The 20718-nt window shown below is 39.7% G+C and overlaps 1 long non-coding RNA gene across 1 annotated transcript; it reads left to right on the top strand.

Moving 5' to 3' along the window:
* The first annotated feature begins 1123 nt into the window (after positions 1-1123).
* On the top strand, positions 1124-9420 carry LOC138891116 (uncharacterized). The gene is made up of 2 exons (XR_011407428.1): positions 1124-1776; positions 9150-9420. It is a non-coding gene; the product is annotated as an uncharacterized lncRNA (long non-coding RNA).
* Positions 9421-20718: the final 11298 nt, after the last annotated feature.

The raw sequence follows: 20718 nt of genomic DNA, 5'->3' as shown, positions 1-20718 counted from the left end.
ATAATGACCATATTTAGTACGGAAAGCAGTTTTCAGAATATCTGAGTCTCGAATCATCAACTGATGGTACCCCGATCTTCAGTCAATCTTAGAGAACACCCTAGTACCCTGTGTAAGTACCTAATTTTTGACTATATTTGAGTTTTTCAACACTTTTTAGTATGTAAATATATTTTAAGTTTAATCTACATATTTTAGTTCTTATTTCTCATTTGATATATTTTACTTAAGAAAATTAAAAATAATTAAAATAGAGTCATATTTTTAATATAAGCTTTATCTTCATTTACAAATAAAGAAAAGGTTTTTCAAAAAATATATTAGTTTGACAAGTAAATTTTGAGCGATTAGTATTTTATCTTGCTATTCAAGTTTAGGAATATTACTTTTATTTTCATCTATTAATCAATAAAAGAAAATCAAAATCACAACAAAAAAAAGATTTAATTTGGACTAGTTCTCCTAAAGTCTAGCTTTGTCCAAATGTCCAAATCATGGCTTAAATTGGGCCAAACCTGAGCCCATATTCACTCCCCATTTAACCTAACCTAATTCCTACTCCCTAGGGTTGTTCATTTGGATCGGATATCCGAAATCCGAATCGATCCATTCAATTTTTAATTTCGGATTTCGGATTGTGTTTATTAAAATTTCGAATTTCGGATCGGATTCGGATTGGTATATTTTAATCCGATCCGATTCAAAATCGAAGATTATAAGGCAATGTATAAATACTACACTTTAATTTCGGATAGTCAGTACTTCTTTTACATCTTCCTCCGAGTTATTGCCTTTACAATTGCTGGATTTAGCTATATTGGCATCATAGTACTTTCATAAGTGCATAAACATGATTTTTTTTAATGTATTGCCTTTTTCCAAAGAAATTATACATATCAGTTTGCAACTTTGAGGCATAATAATACTATCCGACATCCGATCCGATCCGATCCAAAATTTAAAATTCGATCTGATTTGATATAGTTCGGAACGGATTCAGATTACATTTTCTAGAATCCGAATTCTGAAATCCAAATCTGAAATGTGCTAAAACTGATCAGATCCGATCCATGCACAACCCTACTACTCCCTACAAAAGGACCACACAACCTAATTTCTAGGAGGAGGCAAAGGGGAAGATCAGAAAGAATCAAATAAACAGAACCTCCTTCTTCTCCAAGAAAAAAAATGCATCAAACCTCCATTAACACCCACCCCCAAAATCAGCGATCAAACACCTTATCCATTTTCCTCCAGAACTCAGTTTTCAAACACCATGAAACACAACTAAATAGACATCAATTTCTGCCATGAAAGCACCTTTGTTTTCTCTCGCCAAAGACCAGGAACCTTTCAGCCAAAGATCATCCTGAAAACACCCCTAAACACCCACAAAAATCAGCTGAAATCACTCCTTAAACCCAGCCCAAAAAGGCTACAAAACAGCCCTCGGATAGAGCCAATAACTAGCCGAAAAATAGTGCAAAAGTTGCCTAAAAATTAGCCCCGAAAATATGCACAAAAACAGTCCATTAACGAGTTCCGAACAGCCATGAAAAACAGCGAAAAGAGCTTCAATTCCATCCCAAAATTAGCTCAAAATCCATCAAAATAGTTTAAAAAATAAGTGCAAAAATCAGTCCCAAAATCATCGCTAAAGTGAAGGAACGTTCGAGTTTTCCAGGTCGAGGTTCGGGTCAGTAGCTCGTTAGCTTCGATTTGCTATTTTAGAGATCTTATTTCACTATACATGGCGCAAAATATGCAGCAATAAAGGTCCAAATTCTTCCCCCATTTATTGGTTCCTTTTAATCTTATATGTATGTGAAGTTTTGTTGGGCATGCTTTCTGTGAATATGTCGATTGTTTGATTATTGGATAGATTGTCTAGTAATTATATTGAGTTTAATTGCTTAGAGTGAACAAGACAATCTTTTATTAATTGAGCAAATCGTTGATTGACAAAAGTAAGCGGGTATTTTTCACCTCACTGGACTGCACTTTATTTGAGTTTAAACTAATTTGTAAAGCTGGAAATTAAGAGTTAGACGGATTGTTAGCTGGGGTAAAGCTTATCACCGTACTTATGCCATTTGGTTCAAAGTGTAAAGTGCACTAAGTTTGGTTTATTCAATTGTTCTGGGCTGTGGAGTGGCGTGATTTTTTTTTTGTGGAAAATTGGCATACTATAAGGAGATGATAATAATATTAATTGGATTAGTTATGTTATTAATGGATTTTTGAAGTATTCATATACAAAGGTGTATGCAATCTATTGCAGGATAACAAATTAGAAATGCTTATTGAAGATTAATGAAATACAAACTACTGGTGTAAGCATTTAGAAGGATAAGTCGAGAGTAATGGGGCTATCAGTGTTTCTTTTTAATAGTTGATTTCCTTAATTGAAGTCTGTGGCCAATTCTAGGTAATGATCGTGTATCATTGAATATGATTTAATCTCGAAAAGTTGGAGGCAACCACTGGTAGTCGTGTGTGATATGCCGAAGATCTCATGTGACAACCCCATAAACATCGTAGCTTGCTTTAGGCGCGTATTTAAATTATCAAGGCTATGGGTACGGTTCCCGTGGTATAGTCGTGATAAATAATCCCCAATTCGGGTGCGCATTTCATGTGACTCGATCATAACTTCGAACGATAATAAAATAAACATGTTGAAGATTGTGGGTACGATTCATGTGACGCGATTCACAATGTGTACAAAAACAAATAAGTGTGCGACGTCGCAACTCGTTCAAACAAACTCCATTAATAAATTAAAGTGGTTATAAAATTATAAATGCACAATAGGTTTAAAACATATCATAAATCAGATAATTAGGCAAATTATTAATAGTTGAGCGACCGTACTAAAACCACAGAACACGGGAATGCCTAACACCTTCTTTCGGGTTAACAGAATTTCTTACCCGGTCTTCTGTGTTCGCGGATCAAAAATAGAGTCAATTTTCCTCAATTTGGGATTTAAAATAAATTGGTGACTTGGGACACCATAAATTATTTCAAGTGGCAACTCTGAAATAAATAAATAATCCTATTTTTGATTAATGTCACTTTAATTGGAAAAACTCCATATCCCTCTCGGGAAAAAGGAGGTGTGACAGCTCTAGCGACTCTGCTGGGGAACAAAACCCAGAATCTCTGGTTCACGGTTCAGAATTCGAGCATAGAATAGCTGTTATAGTTGGCTTTTATTTATTATCTGATTTTTTTTACATGTTTGAGCCTAATGTGCTAAATGCCGATTTTTACCGCTTTGATATTATTTGAAGTGTATATAAAACTGTTACGAAACCCTTCTTCTGTTTGAGTCTTCCAAAATTTTCTAGGAAGTGCATGTTGGCGTGACTTCTTTTCTGTTAGTGTCATATCCTAGTTTCGAACGGGGATCAGATTAGTTACAAATTTGGATGGCCTTTTGGTTACCGATATGTTGCCCCCCTCCCCCCCTCCCGGTTCGAGTTGTTCGCTCGGGTAAGCCAGGTTTAGAACAATACACCCAGATTTTAAACCTAAAATAACATAGCCTCATGCCGGATCCCTAGTAGGAACGCTTGTTTGTATCACGTGCATTTGACTTTGGGGACTCAACACAGGGGTTGGCTCCGTCTAGGACAGGTGTACCCGAAATAAAAAGACCAACCTAATGCATTTTTACATGCTAATTGTGCATTTATTTGTTTCGACATGCATATTGACCGACTTCTAGATTAGGGAAGAAAAATAAAATGAAAACCAAGATTGAGGTAGGAGAGAGAAAATCATCCGTTTCCAAAAACCCTGGTGCTCAAAATATCCCGAAACTCTACTAAAATTTTGAAAAAAAGATGAGAAAAGGTCATTTCAAAATAAGTCATGCTTTCTTGTTACGTCAAAACTGACCGAACTACGCAGGTCTGATTTTCACCGAATGTGAGATACGTAGGCAAACTTCATCGATTCCGGCCCCCAAGTTTTAAAAATTCAAAAATATTATCCTTTAATTCCTTTCTTTTGAAGCATTTCATTAGAAAAATTCAAAAAAAAAAAATTAAACTCGGAAAAAAATTGTTTCTTTCTTTCTGATGTCTTTCACATGGGAAAAGAAATAAAAAGAAAAATCAATAAAAAATCAAAATCCAAAATACTGGTTTCCTTTATTTTGAAGTATTATTTTTTTCAAAATTCAAAAAAATCAGAAAGAAGAATCCAAAAAAATATAATATTCTTTTCCCTCTTTAAAAGTCTTTTTTTTGTAAATGTCATAAAAATTGAAAAATTGAAGTCCAAAAATATTTTTTTAAAAGTCCCTCTTTTGGAAATTAAGAGGCAACATCCAAAATCCAAAAATATTTTCTTTCTTTTTTAGAAAAAGATAAAATAAATGAAAATTCAAACAAAAATATTTTCTTTTGCTTTTAAAATTCTCAAAGTTCAAATAAAAAACAAATGAATGTTTGGAAGTCTTTCTTTCAAAAATCAAAATCAAAATCAAAATCAAAAAAGTATTTCTTTCCAAAATTCCAACATAAAAAGAATTAAAAAAAATGTATTTCTTTTTCTTAAAACTTTCATGGTCTGAGTTTTATAAAAAAGTAAACAAAAAAAGAGTTTGTTTATTTACTCATTTTCGATCTTCCTGAACTACGCAAGATCTGATTCATGCGGCATCATGATACGTAGGCAATCTCATTGGTTTCTATCATAGCCATTAAATTAATTTAGTGAAAAATAAACTAAAAAAAAAAGAAAGAAAAATTGAGTAACAAAAAAAAAGAAAAAAAAAGAGTGACAAAAACAAAAAAGAAAAGAAAATAGAGTGCCAAAAAATAAAAGAGCGACTGAAACGAAATGAAAAAAAAGCAAGAGTGACTAAAGAGAAGCGGAAATAAAAGAAAAGAGGTACATACTGAAAGGATTAGTTAAGGCCGGGATGAAACATGCAACCATTCAAACACATGGTAGAAGCGTTTAACTGTGAGGTGCATTGCATCCCAATGTGCGATATCCTATATGTTAAATGTCTCAAAACTAACAAGGTTGTAGTATGAGCAAATTAACCAGGTTCTGTTCAGGTGGTTGGTTTTGTTGGTATGCGGTGATCAACGCTCAACCTTGCACGCGGCCACAACATTATATATAAAATTGTCACGACCCTAAACCCAACCCGGTCGTGATGGCGCTTCTCGTGAAGACAAGGCCAGCCGACTCACTTCCAATTCACTTTAAGCAATTAAAATAATAACTACTAAGTCTTTAATCAGAATTAAAATCCCAAAATAAGCATTTACCAGTATAATTTGCGGAAATAAAAGCGAACACAACCCGACATCGGGGTGTCACCAGTCATGAGCATCTAAAACAATACTACCAAACTGAAAGTCTGCTCCACTACTAAATAACTGAATCAGAAAAGAAATAAGAAAGAGAGAGGTTGCACTGGGTTGCGAATCGCCAAGCAGCTACCTAGTAAACCTCCGAAGATCTGCTGGGACTGTCAACCCTAAGTAGCAGGACCTGTAGCGCCGAATCTGCACACAGAGGTGCAGAGAGTAAAGTGAGTACTTCCAACTCAGTGAGTAATAAGAATAAATGAAGACTGAACGATATAAAATCATGCTAAACACAACATTTAGTTATCAGAGGCATAACAAAATCAGTAACACAATTTAATAATGAAATCTCATAAAAACACCTTTTTAAGAAGTCAACAATAGATAGGAAAAATAACTTGGAATGGTAAACACATAAGAACTGCCCCTCGGGCACGATAACATCAAATCAACCCTTTAGGTAATATCACAAAACAATACCAGCCCTTCGCTCTATATCTCATGTCACAATGGGTACCCGCACTCATTGGGGGTGTGCAGACTCCTGGAGGGGCCCCTTACGGTCCAAACGCAATATCAAGCCATCTCGTGGTATCATAAACAGGATCTCAGCCTTAAATCAATATCAAGCCACCTCGTGGCATACAATCTCAGGCACTCGGCCTCATTATCATAATTAGTGTATCATTGCTGCGGCGTGCAGCCCGACCCAAAAGTATCCTCATAATACAAGCTGTAACGACCCGACCGGTCGTTTTGAACTTTTGCACTTTGATCGCCAGTTCCCGAGCATGACTTGCCCCGTGTAATGTATTATGACTGATGTAGATCGTTGGTTTTGGTTTTCAGGAAAAATCGGAATGAATTTGAAGGAACAGTCTCAGTTGAAAGCTTTGAATTTGAAAGGTTTGACTAAGAGTTGACTTATTTGTATATGAGCTCGGATCGGAAATTTTATGATTTGGATAGCTTCGTTGGGTGATTTATGACTTAGGAGCGCGATCGGAATGCATTTTGGAAGTCCGTGGAAGGATTTGGCTTGAATTGGCAAAGTTAATATTTTGGCGAATTCCGGTTGATAGGTGAGATTTTGATCCGAGGGTCATAAAGGAATTCCGAGAGTTGCTGTAGCTTCATTATGTCATTTGTGATGTGAGTGCAAAATTTTAGGTCATTTGGACGTCGTTTGGTCGACTTTTTGATCTAATTCGAATTTCCGAGGGTGATTTGGTGTTTTGATGTTGTTTTGAGCATTCCAAAGGTTGTAACAAGTTTGAATTATGTTATGAGGTGTGTTGGCATGTTTGGTCGGGGTCCCATGAGTCTCAGATAAGTTTTGGAAGAGTTTTTGGAAGATTTTGCCGTTTTGAGCATAAGCATGTAATGATCCAAAGGTCCATTTTTAGTTCTAGAGATCAAAATTTGATTTCGAGACATCCAAAATTTTGATAATGAATTATAGGACTGATCTGGAAAGTTTGGTCTAATTTCATCAAGTCGCGATTGGGTTTTTGACACGAAACATGAGTTAATTGTTTAACGAGCAAAATGGGTATTGAACAGAGCAAATGAGCTCCGAATTGAGTTTCGACTGAAGGGCTATGTTCGTATTATTATTTCTGACTCATAGGAACAAGAATCATCGAATTCCAAGTTCGTATGATGGAGTTAGAGCCTTTTTAGTGAAAAGAAAAGCTGTTGCAATTTTCTGGGCAGTTTCTGCATTTTTCGCACGTGTGAACAGTGACCGCACCTGCATGAACAGTAGCGTGTAGAGTACCCCGTGAACAGTACCGTGTATAGTACCCCATGAACAGTACCCCGTGAACAGTGTGAACAGTACCGGACAGAATGTTAAGTTCTGGAAAATGGGACGAATCCCATTTTCCATTTTTACCAAATTGGAGCTCGGGGAGAGGCGATTTTCGGGAGATTTTCAGAGAAAACAATGGGGTAAGTGTTCTTAACTTAATTTTGGTTAGATTACCCGAAGCTATTACTAGTTTTGGCATTTAATTGGTGATTTTAGTTGGGAAAATCTTGAAAACCCTCTTGATTTAATTTGAAGATTTGAGGGTCGAGTTGATATCGGATTTTAGTAAAATTGGTATGGTTGGACTCGTGGTTGGATGAGGTTTCATATTCCGTAATTTTTGTCGGGTTCCGAGATGTGGGCCCCACGAGCGAATTTTGAGTGCAATTTCAGATTTTTTAATGGAAAATGTAGAATTTCATATGAAATTAATTCCTATAATTTTTATTAACTGAATCGAATTATTGTGGCTAGATTCGAGGCATTCGGAGGTCGATTTGAGAGACAAAGGCATCGCGAGCTAGAGGATTAGCCGGTTCGAGGTAAGTAATGATTGTAAATACTGTCCTGAGGGTTTGAAACCCCGGATTATACGTCGTTGTGTTACTTTGAGGTGACTTGCATGCCGGATGGCGAGCGTGGGGTAGAGCACCGCTGGGGATTGTGACCTAGTCCGTCCCGAACGAATATTTTAATGCATATTTGATAGTTAATTGTTTGACATTATTATATTTTTGGGTTGTATGCCATGTTTGGGGCCTTGTGCCGACTTGTTGAGACCCTTAGGGGCATTTTTACTATCTTTCCTCACTCTATTTGTTTGAAAGCATATTCTCAGTCATGTTTTACCTGTTTACTGCTCAAATCTGGCTTTATCACTATATTCTTAAAATGTGGAAATTGTTTTGGGCTGAGTTCCCTGTTTTACTGAGATAGACCGAGGGTCTGATTGTGAGATTGATGACTGAGATAGACTGAAAGTCTGATGGTGAGGTTAATGACTGAGCGAGGCTGAGGGCCTAGTTGTGAGGATTATATATCTATGGATCGGTCTGCACGCCGCAGCAATGTATATATATGTATATGGATCGGGCTGCACGCCGCAACGATACTTATATGGATCGGGCTGCGCCTCGCCGCAATATAGAGCTTGGGCTGTAGGAGCCCCTCCGGAGTCTGTACACCCCCAGTGAGCGTAGTCGACTATTTATATGGATCGGGATGTGCGCCACAGCGATGCATGGATCGGGCTACACGCCGCAGCGGTTACTTTGATTTCAGTTATTGTGAGAGATATACGGATCGGGCTACACGCCGCAGTGGTTACTATATGGTACTAATTGAGCGTGAATGCTAAGTGCGAGTACGGATTGGTAAGAGTTGAGTCACGAGTGACAGAGAGGCTATCCCGAGGGGCGATAGATATATACATGCATATGAGTGGTGTTTTGCCTGAGAGGCCTGTTTATGAACTTATTGATTTCACTTCTCTTAAAATGAGTTTCTATCGAATATGTTGATTTATTGACTGTTTTCACTCATCTTTATATTGAACCTCTGTCGGAAAGTTGCACAAATATTTTAAAACAATTTTTATTTAAGCTGGGGTTTATGAGATGTTCAAAAATTAATCACTGATTTGACATTGGTCATTTCCACTGAGATTTTCAAGTTATGAAGTGTTTGTGATTACTATTTTGCCCGAGGGGCTGTTTTACGAACTATGCTTTGCCCGAGGGACCGATTATGGCTTTAATCTCTATTATTATCTTAAATGGTATTGAACCCCTATCGAAACTGCTGGAAAGTATTTCAAAATAATTTTACTAAAAGCTGGATTTTAAAAGGGAAAATTGACTCGTATTATGATTTGAAGGCCTGTTGTGTTTATTGAGCCTAACGTGAATGTGGATTAATTATTTCCTACTGCTCAGCCTTTATTTACTCTTATTACTTACTGGTTTGGAGTACTCACATTACTCCCTACACCTCGTGTGCAGATTCAGGTATATCGGAACCCGGTAGCGGGTGTTGATAGCTCAGCCGCGGAGTCATCACAGTTAGCAAGGTGCCTGCATGACGTTCGCAGCACCGCTTCCTTCCCCTCATTGTTGTTACTGTATTTAGTATATTTTTAGACTTTTGTTGTATTCAGACCTTGATAGTTGCTCATGACTAGTGACACCCCGATGTCGGGCTGGTATTTTATTCCGCACTGTTATTCCAAGATTTTATTATGAAACATTGTTTAATTTAAAAACTTAAAAATGACTCTTAATGCTTAAAGGGTTAAGGTGAGTGTTGTGTCGGCTGACCTTATCGTCATTAACCTCACCATCAGACTCTCAGTCTATCTCAGTCATCAATCTCACAATCAGACCCTCGGTCTATCTCAGTAAAACAGGGAACTCAGCCCAAAACAATTTCCACATTTTAAGAATATAGTGATAAAGCCAGATTTGAGCAGTAAACAGGTAAAACATGACTGAGAATATGCTTTCAAACAAATAGAGTGAGGAAAGATAGTAAAAATGCCCCTAAGGGTCTCAACAAGTCGGCACAAGGCCCCAAACATGGCATACAACCCAAAAATATAATAATGTCAAACAATTAACTATCAAATACGCATTAAAATATTCGTTTAAGATGGACTAGGTCACAATCCCCAGCGGTGCTCTACCCCATGCTGGTCATCCAGCGTGCAAGTCACCTCAAAGTAACACAACGACGTATAATCTAGGGTTTCAAACCCTCAGGACAGTATTTACAATAATTACTTACCTCGAACCGGCTACTCCTCTAGCTCGCGATGTCTTTGTCTCTCAAATCGACCTCCGAATGCCTCGAATCTAGCCACAATAATTCGATTCAGTTAATAAAAATTATGGGAATTAATTCCATATGAAATTCTACATTTTTCATTAGAAATCCGAAATTGCACTCAAAATTCGCCCGTGGGGCCCACATCTCGAAACCCGACTAAAATTACGGAATATGAAACCTCATCCAACCACGAGTCCAACCATACCAATTTTACTAAAGTCTGATATCAACTCGACCCTCAAATCTTCAAATTAAACCAAGAGGGTTTTCAAGATTTTCCCAACTAAAATCACCAATTAAATGCCAAAACTAGTAATAGATTCGGGTAATCTAACCAAATTAAGTTAAGAACACTTACCCCATTGTTTTCTCTGAAAATCTCCCGAAAATCGCCTCTCCCCGAGCTCCAATTTGGTAAAAATGGAAAATGGGATTCGTCACATTTTCCAGAACTTAACATTCTGTCCAGTACTATTCACACTGTTCACGACTGTTCACGGGGGTACTGTTCATGGGGTATTGTACATGGTACTGTTCACGGGGTACTATACATGGTATTGTTCATGCAGGTGCGGTCATTGTTCACACGTGCAAAAAATGCAGAAACTGCCCAGAAAATTGCAGCAGCTTTTCTTTTCACTAAAACGGCTCTAACTCCATCATACGAACTCGGAATTCGATGATTCTTGTTCCTATGAGTCAGAAATAATAATACGAACATAGCCCTTTAGTAGAAACTCAATTTGGAGCTCATTTTCTCAGTTCAATACTCATTTCACTCGTTAAACAATTAGCTCATGTTTCGTGTCAAAAACCCAATCGCGACTTGATGAAATTAGACCAAACATTCCAGATCAGTCCTATAATTCATTATCAAAATTTCTGGAATTCTCGAAATCAAATTTTGATCTCTAGAACTAAAAATGGACCTTTGGATCATTACATGCTTATGCTCAAAACGGCAAAATCTTCCGAAAACTCTTCCAAAACTTATCCGAGACTCATGGGACCCCGACCAAACATGCCAACACACCTCATAACATAATTCAAACTTGGTCCAACCTTCGGAATGCTCAAAACAATATCAAAACATCAAATCACCCTCGGATTCAAGCCTAAGAATTCCAAAACTTCCGAAATTCGAATTCGATCAAAAAGTCGACCAAACGACGTCCAAATGACCTGAAATTTTGCACACACATCAGAAATGACATAACGAAGCTACAACAACTCTCGAAATTCCATTACGACCCTCGGATCAAAATCTCACCTATCAATCGAAATTCGCCAAAATATTAACTTTGCCAATTCAAGCCAAATCCTTCCACGGACTTCCAAAATGCATTCCGATCGCGCTCCTAAGTCATAAATCACCCAACGAAGCTATCCAAATCATAAAATTTTCGATCCGAGCTCATATACAAATAAGTCAACTCTTAGTCAAACCTTTCAAATTCAAAGCTTTCAACAAAGACTGTTCCTTCAAATTCATTCCGATTTTTCCTGAAAATCAAAACCAACGATCTACATCAGTCATAATACATTACACGGGGCAAGTCATGCCCGGGAACTGGCGATCAAATGCAAAAATTCAAAATGACCGGTCGGGTCGTTATACAGGCCCTCGGCCTTACTCAGTCAGAATCTCATAAGCACTTTAGGCAATAGTAAAAATATGCAGCTTAGCTCAAAATATCTTTAAAACATCATTTAAGGTTTCTAAAACAGATTAACATAGCTGAGTTTTGAAAACATTGAAAGATCTGCCATGACTGAGCACAAGTATGAAATCAAACAGTGAGGAAAATATCATTATTGATCCCCTAAGGGTTCAAACAGTTGGCACGAAGCCCAAATATAGTATTTAGCCCAAAGTATAATAATATCAAACAATTAGCTACCAAATATACAGAAAAATAGTCATTTAGGATGGACTAAGTCAAAATCTCCAACGGTGCACGACCCCACGCTAGTCATCTAGCGTGTGAGTCACCTCAACACAGCCGAATGTTGCATAATCCAGGGTTTCATACCCTCAGAACAACATTTAAAATCATTACTCACCTCGAACTAGCTCGAAAAGCTACTCTGCAACACGCTTGCCTCTCGAACCAACTTCCGAGTGCTCCAACTCTACCAAGTTCAGATTTTTATCATCAAATTATGCTAGGCGAATGAATTCCAATTGAAAAATATTGATTTTAAGAACAAAACCCGAAATTAGTCAAAACTCAGAACTGGACAAACTTTTATACCAAAATGTTCTTCATCATCTCACGAGTCCGTACATACAAAGAACTCGAAAATCGGAATTCGTTTGACCCCTCAAATCATCCCTACAAGGTCTCATAATCTCAAGCCCTAACTCCATCTTTTTCTACTGTTTTCATGAATTAAACACTGATATTTTTTTCCTTAATCACAAATAATCGAGTTTTAGGGTCCAAAATCCTTACCTCAATGAAGAACAATGATTTCCTCTCTTTAAAATTGCCTCAAAGCTCTTTCCCCGTTCAAAAATGGTGTAAAAAGGATTAATGGTAGCGGAGGGTTTATTTAAATACTGCTCACAAGGTTTACTATTCACCCGAGTATTGTTCACCCGAATTACTATTCACCTGAGTTACTGTTCATGCTGCTGTGAAAAAATGCAGCAGCTTTCTTCTAATCTAGATTGATCCGCTAACGTTTCGAGATCCACCCGAGGCCCTCGGAAATCTCAACAAATATACCAACACGTCCCATAACATCATTCAAACTTAGTCGAGCCTTCAAAACACCAAAAACAACATCAAAATACCAAAATCACATCAAATTCAAGCCTACGAACTTTGAAATTCCTAAATTCCACCAACGACGGTGAAACTATCCAAAACGACTCCGATTGACCTAAACTTTTGCAGACATATCCAATATGACACTACGGACCTGTTCCAACTGTCAGAATTCCATTCCGACCCCAATAGTCTATTTCCACTGCTGACCGAAAATTGCCAAAAACTAACTTTCGCCAATTCAAGCCTAATTCTACACCGGACATCACAAAAATATTCCGGACACACTCCTAAGTCCCAAATCACCTAACAAAGCTATCTGATCCATAAAATCTGCATTTCGAGGTCGTTTACCAATAAGTCAACTCTCGGTTGACTTTTCTAACTCTAAAGCTACTTTTAGAGACTAAGTGTCTCAAACCTTACCAAAACCATTCCGGATTCGATCTGACCAACCCGATAGCACATAACACGGATAAACAAAGCATAAAGAAGTAGAAATGGGGAAAAATGGAGCGGTAATTCATGAGATGACCGGTCGGGTCGTCACATCCTCCCAAACTTAAACAAACGTTCGTCCTCGAACGAATCAAGAAACATACATGAAGCCTCAAACAGGTGAGGATATCTGCTCCGCATCTCCTGCTCGGTCTCCCAAGTAGCCTCCTTCACAGGCCGACCTCTCCGCTGCACTTTCACTGAAGCTATATCCTTTGACCTCAACTTTCGAACCTGACGCTCCAAAATAGTTGTTGGCTCCACATCATAAGTCAAGTCACCATCCAGCTAAACCGTGTTGAAATCTAGAACATGAGACAAATCCCCAATATACTTCTGGAGCATAGAAACATGAAATACCGGATGCACACTAGACAAGCTGGGTGGCAAAGCAAGCTCATAAGCCACCTCCCCAATCCTCCTAAGCACCTCGAAAGGCCCAATGAACCGAGGACTCAAATTACCCTTCTTCCCAAATCTCATAACACCCTTCATGGGTGAAACCTTCAACAGAACCTTCTCACCAACCATGTAGGACACATCCCGAACCTTCCTATCAGCATAACTCTTTTGTCTCGACTGTGCTGTATGAAGCCTCTCCTGAAGCACCTTCACCTTGTCTAAAGCATCCTTCACCAAGTCTATCCCCAATAGCCTAGCCTCATCGGGCTCGAACCAACCAACTGGATATGTACCCCGTCTCCCATACAAAGCCTCATATGGAGCCATCTGAATACTCGACTGGTAGCTGTTGTTGTAATCAAACTCTACAAGCGGTAGAAACTGATCCCATGATCCCACCGAAATCAATGACAAAAGCACGCAACATGTCCTCCAATATCTGAGTAGTGCGCTCGGACTACTCGGCCGTTTGAGGGTGAAAAGCTATGCTCAACTAAACCTGAGTGCCCAACTCTCGCTGCACAGACCTCCAAAACTGCAAAGTGATCTGAGTGCCCCTATCTGAAATGATGGAAACTGGGACACCATGCAACCGAACAATCTCCTGAATATAGATCTCTGCCAACCGCTCTGAAGAATAGGTAGTATATACAGGAATGAAGTGCGTGGACTTGGTCAGCCGATCCACAATCACCCAAATAGCATCGAACTTCCTCAAAGTCCGTGGAATTCCAACTACAAAGTCCATAGTGATACTCTCCCACTTCCACTCTGGAATATCCATCCGCTGAAGCAAGCCACCCGATCTCTGATGCTCGTATTTCACCTGCTGACAATTGAGACACCGAGCTACAAATTCCACAATGTCTTTCTTCATTCTTCTCTACCAATAGTGCTGCCTCAAATCCTGATACATCTTCGTGACACCCAGATGAACAGAATAACACGAGCTATGGGCCTCCTCTAGAATCAACTCCCGAAGCCCATCTACATTGGGCACACAAATCCGGCCATGCATCCTCAACACCCCATCATCACCAATGGTCACATCTCTGGCATCATTGTGCTGAACTCTGTCCTTAAGGACTAGCAAATGCGGATCATCATACTGGCGCTCTCTGATGCGATCATATAAGGAAGGCCGAGAAACCACACATGCCAATACCCGACTGGGCTCCAAAATATCTAACCTCACGAACCGATTGGCCAATGCGTGAGCATCAACTACAAGAGGTCTCTCCCCAACTGGAATATATGCCAAACTCCCCATACTCACCGCCTTTCGGCTCAAAGCATCGGCCACCACGTTGGCCTTTCCCGAATGGTACAATATAGTGATATCATAATCCTTAAGCAACTCCAACTACCTCCGCTGCCTCAAATTGAGATCCTTCTATTTGAACAAGTGCTGGAGGCTACGATGATCAGTAAACACCTCACAAGACACACCATACAAGTAATGCCTCCAAATCTTCAACGCGTGAACTATGGCAGCAACTCTAAATCATGAACAAGGTAGTTCTTCTCATGGGGCTTCAACTGACGAGAAGCATAAGCAATAACTCTACCCTCCTACATTAATATACAACCAATACTAACTCTCGAAGCATCATAATACACGGTGTGAGCACGTGATTTTTGCCCTATGAGAACTACTCCCAAAAATTCAAAATAAAATGGTTTTGTGTTGTTTGTGATTTATTTGTATTTTTGTCTGTGCATGTTTATTTCTACTTTAATTAAGAAAAATACCAAAATATGTGTTGCATGTGCATTTAGGATTTAATTTTACAATTTAGGAATTAATTAAACAATCAAGTTTGTTTACAAAACGGAAAATCACAAAAATATGTACTTTGCATTTTTAGCATTTAATGGGGAATTGTGTGATTTTTGTTATTAATTGGCATTTAATTATATGTGATAAATGTTATTAGAAGATAATTAGTATTTTAATAAGTTAACTTAGTTTATAATTTTAGAAAATAATTTAAAAAGCAAAATGAATGAAAAGAACAAAAACTAGGAAGGAAAATCGGATTGGGCTCAAATCCCTGGCCCAATGGCATGTCCCAAACCCGGTCCAAGCAGTTTCTTTCACAAGATGGTGAAACAACATAGTAAAGGGACCAAACTACGTCATTTCAATGGCAAAAAATCTCAGCCATTCAACCAAGCCACATCCAACGGTCACAGATCAATGCCCACATCCAAGGACCAAGCCTGACCCGTTACCCGGTTCAAACCGACCCCCTACTTAAACCAAACGACGTCGTATGGGTTAATCTCCTTGATCCTGGCCGTTGATCGTGCTTGATCCAACGGCCAGGATTAAAACACCCCCTCCGTATATAAGTCCAATCCCTTACCCCACGCCCCCAAAGCCATACCCCCCCTCACCTCTTTGTCTCTGAGCTTCAGAGACCAAACAGATCCTCTGCCTTCAACCACCGTGCTCCGCCCACCGGAAATTGCCTCACGGCGGTTCCGGTAGTCCAAACGACCCTATCTTCTCACCACTGATTCCCCTCGACCTCCCCATTCCGGATACCTAACTCTTATCCCTCAAATCCCAGTCGTGCACCTCGAATGTTAGATCGAAAATCAGGTCGGAACCCTATCTCATCTAATAGCCTCCAAATTCACACCACAGCTTCCCCAAGACTTCCTCGTTCCAGTCCCACGCTCAGTTTTCTTCGAATCACCCCCGAGCTCCTCGAATCTTAGATCAAAGGAATCGACCCAAACCCTAATCCGTTCAAATAGCCTCCAAATTCACACTGCAGCTTCCCCAAGACTTCCTCGTTCCAGTCCCACGCTTAGTTTTCTTCGAATCACCCCGAGCTCCTCGAATCTTAGATCAAAGGAATCGACCCAAACCCTAATCCGTTCAAATACCACCAAACTCACACCCTGCCACCCCCTGACCTCCCTCGTTCCCAAACCACCCTTAGTTTGCGTCGAATCACACCGAAAAGCGTCGAATCAAAAGTCTCAGAGTGGTGATCTGAAGCTAGTTCAGAGACTGAGGTCAAAATGTACCTTAGTCGAATATGTTCTCGTTCAGAACACTTGACTAGGGTCCGTCTTGGCCCTAAGTCCGAAAGGCATTGGAGGTTCGAACCCAGGCCCCGTTTAATTGGTAGGTTTTCGTTTTATTTTCTTTTTTGTTCAATAAATTCATCCTCTACTCCTTTCTTATTTTTTGTTTAAATTCGAATGTTTTGTGCTTACTCTGTATTTTGTTCCTTCTTTTGTTTTCCTGAATGATTCGTATCAGTCAGTATTAGTAAGGTTTGTATAAACTTTAGCTATTCCTGTAATTGCTTGCTATTACTGTTAGTTCGAAGTATGTCATCTGTGATCGCCCATCACTTTGTATATGAATTCAGTGTTTTCATTTAACCACTTTGGGCCACTGAAAATTCACGGTTGGCCTACACGAATTTTATGGCTTGGGCTCTTTGGGCCCAAGACTGATATGGCAATTGGCGCGTTAGCACTAAAGGATGGACTGGGCTTTTAAGTTAGGTAGTGAATTCAAATTAAAAGGTTCGTCCTTTCGTTTGGATCCAGACTTGAACTTGAGGCCCGATTTTGTAATATTAATTAATTAGGACTTTTCCTTTTTTTATTTTTTAGAGACAAATAAAGTAGAAAATTATAGATTGCTTTAGGTTTGCCCTTTTAAAATAAAAATGAGACGAGCCTCGCCGAACAAAATAAATAAATCACGGGGCCCTCGTTAAATGTATATATTGATTGCTTAGATTTCGGGACGGGCCGTTTAGCGAATTTCATGGCTTTCCCCAAATAATAACGCGCTAGTCACTTCAGGAGCGCTTTTAATAATTTACTTTCTGAAACTCGGGTGCACATTTACGTGACCCAAATCCAAATCTCGACAGAGTCGAAATGTGTCGATAACCACGGGTGCATTGATGTGACGTGGTTCGAGATGTATTTGTGACGTCGCAATTCTTATTAAAAATAATAATAATAAAAGCGGTAAAAAGTTCAAATTTGCACATAGGTTCAACATGTATTAAAATTAGATAAATAAGCCGAATATGACAGTTGAGCGACCGTGCTAGAACCACAGAATTCGGGAATGCCTAACACCTTCTCCCAGGTTAACAGAATTCCGTACTCGGATTTCTGGTGCACGGACTGTTAAACAGAGTCAATATTTTCCTCGATTCGGGATTCAACCGGTGACTTGGGACACCATAAATCTCCCAAGTGGTGACTCTGATCCTTTAATAATAAATCTCGTTTCAATTGTCCTTTAATTGGAAAAAACTCCCTTTTACGCCCCTCTGCGGGGTGTAGGTGAAAAAGGAGGTGTGACACACGGTATATGAACCTGAAGCTGATGGCAAAACTAACACTGGAGCTGTGGTCAAGGCTGTCTTGAGCTTCTAAAAGCTCTCCTCACACTCGTCCGATAATACAAATGAAGCACCCTTCTGAGTCAACTTGGTTAAGGGTGATGCGATAGATGAGAATCCATGAACAAAACGGCGATAGTAACACACCAAATCAAGAAAGCTGCGAATCTCCGTGGCTGAGGACGGTCTGGGACAACTCTGAACCGCCTCTATCTTCTTCGGATCAACCTGAATAACCTCGCTGGACACCACGTGCCCTAAGAAAGCTACTAAACTGAGCCAAAACTCACACTTGAAGAATTTTGCATAAAGATTCTCATCTTTCCGTCTCTGCAACACAACTCTCAAATGCTCCGCGTGCTCCTCCTGACTACGCGAATATACCAGAATATCATCAATGAAGACTATGACAAACGAGTTAAGATAAGGCCGGAACACACTATTCATCAAATGTATTAACGCTGCTGGGGCATTGGTCAGCCCAAAAAACATCACCAAGAACTCATAATGATCATATCGGGTCCTGAAAGTTGTCTTAAGAGTATCCTAGTCCCTGATCTTCAACTAGTGATAACCTGAACGGAGATCAATCTTGAAGAACACTCTCGCTCGTTGAAGTTGATCGAATAAATCATCAATGCGAGGCAAATGATACTTGTTCTTAATTGTTACCTTGTTCAATTGCCTATAAGCAATGCACATCCTCATAGTGCCATCCTTCTTCTTCACAAATAGAACCGGCACACCCCAAGGTGACACACTAGGCCGAATAAACCCTTTATCAAGGAGTTCCTGAAGCTGCTCTTTTAATTCCTTCAATTCCGCTGGTGCCATACGATACGGCGGAATAGAAATGGGTTGAGTGCCCGGCACCAGGTCAATACCAAAATCAATATGCCCGTCTGATGGCATGCCCGGCAGGTCTGTAGGAAACACATCGGGAAAATCCCTCACAACTAGAATAGAATCAATACTGGGAGTTTCAGTACTGGCATCCCTTACAAAGGCTAGATACGAAAAACAACCCTTCCCAACCATACGTTGGGCCTTCAAGAATGAGATCACCCTACTGGGAACATAATCAGTCACACTTTGCCACTCAATACGTGGCACACCCGGTATAACCAGTGTGACTGTCTTAGCATGATAGTCCAGAATAGCACGACACGGAGATAGCCAATCCATGCCCAAAATGACATCGAAATCCACCATACACAATAATAAAAGATCCATACGGGTCTCCAGAACCCCAATAGTCACCACACACGACCAGTACACACGGTCTACAACAACAGTATCGCCCACCGGGGTAGATACATGAAAAGGTGAAGCAAGAAACTCACGGGGCGTACCCAAATAATGAGCAAAGTATGATGACACATAAGAAAAGGTGGAACCAGGATCAAATAATACAGAGGCATCTCTGTGGAAGACTGAAACAATACCTGTAATAACAGCATCTGAAGCAAGAGCATCGGGTCTGCCCGAAAGTGCATAGAAACGGGCCTGACCACCACCTGATCGACCTCCCCCTCCGGGGCAACCCTTAGCTGACTAGGCAGGTGGTGGTGAAGTAACTAGCACTGAAGACGATGACTGATTCACCCGCACGCCTCATACTGGAACCAACATAGCACATAACCGTGCAATCGACTAATTAATAGTGGACTCCCCCACTTGGCTCGAAGCCATAGACCAAAACATACACAATAACTCAAAACGCATATACTTTATTGCTTCCATAATACTATAGTAAGATTAAAATCAATCTTTCATAAGCTCGTGGAACACAGACCAACTGGTACTTTATTTCTTCTGCAAATCTCGCATTCACTCTCGTAGTAGTCAAGCCTACTCTCTTGAGCAACCCAAATTCAAATTGTAAAACATATATTTCCCTGGTAACAGAAATCTTCCAATAAATGACACAAGGGATCACGCGAACTTTAGAACAATCCGCATGAGATAACCCACCTGCTTTGCCTCAAACTAACATTTCGGTATACCTTCCACCATCATAAATATTACGCAGTCACTTAAACTCCCTGAGTCTAAACTCAGACCGCAACATGAAATTTACTCCACTCCCAACTAGAAAACATGGAAAGATTCTTCACACACCCCTAACTCGGGGCTATACCTCAAATCAAGATGAAAATCGAGCACCTAATAGTCCTCCTATCCTCTAGCAGACCCTTCTCATCATTTCCAAATCACATGAATACATCTCGCAGTCACATCCCACTTATCACGTAACTATCCAGTCATCACCTTCCTTAATAGGAACACAACAGAACATATGGATCTAGAAATACGCGCTCACGAAATCAACAGCTCAGAGCTTAAGCTATAAGCAAAAATCTAGCCTCGAGTCCTCCAAACTGGCCTAACATCAACGCACAGAGATCACATCTCGCCCCGTGATCAGGGAATCACAAGCCATCGATTGATATCCAATACCGAGCGCTCATGCGCGTATACAAACGCGTGGAAGGAATTCAAAGAGTTACTTTTCAAGCTGAATCAAGGACGCACGATAAGAATTCAAGAAGGTGAAATTTTTCCTAAAGGTTCTGCAGCCTCTCGAAGATAAATACAGACGTCTCTGTACCAATCCGCGAGACTCTACTAAACATGCTCATGACTCGTGAGACCTATGTAACCTAGGCTCTGATACCAAC

Source organism: Nicotiana sylvestris, chromosome 5, assembly GCF_000393655.2.
Source record: "Nicotiana sylvestris chromosome 5, ASM39365v2, whole genome shotgun sequence".
Taxonomy (NCBI): Eukaryota; Viridiplantae; Streptophyta; class Magnoliopsida; order Solanales; family Solanaceae; genus Nicotiana; species Nicotiana sylvestris.
This window is presented reverse-complemented; position numbering and strand designations above follow the sequence as displayed.